General features: G+C 42.7%; 1 pseudogene; it reads left to right on the top strand.

Annotated features, from left to right (window-relative positions):
* The first annotated feature begins 1,988 nt into the window (after positions 1-1,988).
* On the top strand, positions 1,989-2,845 carry LOC116086425 (annotated as a pseudogene).
* Positions 2,846-2,979: the final 134 nt, after the last annotated feature.

Here is a 2,979-nt window from a genome sequence, read left to right as displayed (position 1 = left end):
CTTCTTTGCATCAGCATTAGTGTCTGGGTTTTGTGACTATATATGAGATGGATCTCCAAGTGGAGCAGTCTCTGGATGGCCTTTTTTCAGTTTCTGCTTTATTTATTTTGTTCCTGTGTTTCCTTTAGACAGGAACAATTCTGGGTTAAAAATTTTGTGATAAGTGGGTGGCCCCATCCCTCAACTTGGGGCCTTGCCTATCTACTGGAGGTGGTCCCTATAGATTCTATCTTCCCTTTGTTGGGTCTTGGGAACTTCTTGCTTCCCTGGTGTCTGAGGTTTTCTAGTGCCCCCACCCCATTCCTCATTCCCACTGCTACATATTCTATTCATCTTCATGACCTCTGAACTTCTCTCCTGTCTCTTACCAGACCCCATTCTGTCCCCCTTTTCCCTATCCCCTCCTCTCTCCCTTCCAGGTCCCTTCCTCTCTCTACTTCCTGTAATTATTTTATTCCCCCTCTAAGTACTGAAGCATCCATACTTTGGTCTTCCTTCTTGTTAAGCTTTATATGGTCTGTGGGTTATATCATGGGTATTCTGAGCTTTGGGGCTAAAATCCACTTACCAGTGAATACATACTATGTGTGTCCTTTTGTGTCTGGGTTACCTCACTCATGATAATATTTTTTAGTTCCATCCATTGATGCCACATTTTTAAAGAGATTTAGAAGAGTTTCAAGGAAGAGAAAGACAGACTCACGTTCATTTATTTTATATGACAAATACATGACTTCACTGCTCTGTAATCTACCTATGGATTCATTCCACCAACCTTAAGGTTATGTACAAAACAAGGTCCAGGTCTCAAAGTGCTTCTCAGGCCATAAGGCAAACAGGATCATCTTTAATTGGACAAATTAATACCAGCATCTATGTTAGTATCTTCTTGGAAATTTGTAAATGTTATACAAGACCAAAGTTAAATCAAATTACAGGGAGAAAACTATCTAAAATCAGATATCAACTCTAGGGTTATTGAACCATTTTCCATCTTATTTTTGGAGTAAAAATGAAGAGAACATTCTGTATTGTACACCATTTAATTTCTATTGATAATAGTACTCTTCTGGAGATGTCCTTGGCTGACTTAGCATTGTCTCCCCAAAGCAGAGAGATAAATAACAAGTTGATTATTCGTTGAATGACATTGCCTTTTTGAGGAAGCATGCTGCTGTGGGAGGCTTAAAAGAGTAAGAAGTCCTGAATCGTCTGTGTTGCAGTTCTCTCAGATGAATATATAATAAATCTTCCTCCAAGTCTCACTGTATAAACAAATAGTTTTTGTTCTAAAGAGGGTTTGCTCCAAGGCCCAGAGAAACAAAACAACTTCTATAGAAACTAAAATAATACTGTCAACTATTATAAATTATTACCTGCTCACAATGACATGAAAAAAGTAGTGCTCAGACAAAAGCAGTCTCATCTACTCCTGTCTATATTTCCTACCTACAGTTCCCAAGGCTGGCTCCAGAGTAAAATAAGCAGCATGCCAGGCAGCCAATCCAAGTAAAGGAGAGTGTGGGAATTCTTAGGTTCTGTCTATATTTACAGTGCAGACTCTTTATCCTAGTGCTCAAGACTATGTAAGTCTTCATTAATATTCAACAGAGCAGGAAGGTACCCTTGAGTATGGGAAGAGTTGTGGCTTGATGAAACAGGAAGAGCTGAGTTTAATCTGTAGATTAGAACCTAAAACAGATCAAAGACCGCCAGCAGAAGGCATGTGAAAGACATTTGGCTACATTTACTGTAGCTCCCATATCACTATGGATGAATACCTTCATGGTGATGGCCACTCCCATCCTGTGTTTGTTACACAATAACCAACACTGGTAAAGAGGTGCTTGCAAGTGCACATCCATGCAACTCTTTAGGAAATCAGTATGGAGGCCCCTCAAAACCTTAAAAATAGAACTCCCATAAGACCCAGATATACAGCTTCTAGCCATGTACTCAAAAGATATCCTCGCTCTCTCCACCAGCCGAGCAAGATGCCCAAAGGAAAGAAGGCAAAGGGGAAGAAGGTGGCCCCGGCCTCCGCCATCATCAAGAAACAGGAGGCCAAGAAAGTGGTCAATCCTTTGTTTGAGAAGAGGCCCAAGAACTTCGGCATTGGGCAGGACATCCAGCCCAAAAGAGATCTAACACGCTTCTTCAAATGGCCTTGCTACATCAGGCCATTTGACGGCAGCGGCAAAGAGTCATCCTCTATAAGCGTCTCAAAGTACCTCCTGCCATTAACCAGTCCGCCCAGGCCCTGGGCAGGCAAACAGCAAGTCAGCTGCTTAAGCTTGCCCACAAGTACAGGCCAGAGACAAAGCAAAAGAAGCAGCAAAAGCTACTGGCCCGTGCTAAGAAGAAAGCTGCTGGCAACGGGGACATCCCAACTAAGAGACCACCCAGCCTCCGAGCAGGAGTCAATACAGTCACCACCTTGGTGGAGAACAAGAAGGCTCAGCTGGTGGTGATTGCCCATGATGTAGACCCCACTGAGCTGATGATTTTCCTGCCTGCCCTGTGTCGAAAGATGGGGGTGCCCTACTGCATCATCAAGGGAAAGGCTAGGCTGGGACGCCTAGTCCACAGGAAGACCTGCACCACTGTTGCCTTCACATAGGTTAACTCGGAAGACAAGGGTGCTCTGGCTAAGCTGGTGGAAGCTATTAGGACCAATTATAATGACAGATACGATGAAATCCATCACCACTGGGGAGGCAACGTCCTGGGTCCTAAGTTTGTGGCTCGAATTGCCAAGCTGGAAAAGGCAAAGGCTAAAGAACTGGCCACTAAATTGGGTTAAATGGATACTAACTTTTCTGTACATAAATATAATTACAAAATTTAAAAAAAAAGATATCCTCATGTTTAGCAGAGTTCTGTTCACAATGTCTAAATGACAAAATTAGCCTTGGTGCTCATCAAGAGATGAGTGGCTAAAGAGAATGTGGCATATATATATGTGTGTGTGTGTGTGTG

This window comes from Mastomys coucha, unplaced genomic scaffold (assembly GCF_008632895.1).
Source record: "Mastomys coucha isolate ucsf_1 unplaced genomic scaffold, UCSF_Mcou_1 pScaffold12, whole genome shotgun sequence".
Lineage (NCBI taxonomy): Eukaryota > Metazoa > Chordata > Mammalia > Rodentia > Muridae > Mastomys > Mastomys coucha.
The sequence above is the reverse complement of the archived record's forward strand: the minus strand, read 5'-3'. Positions and strand labels throughout refer to the sequence as shown.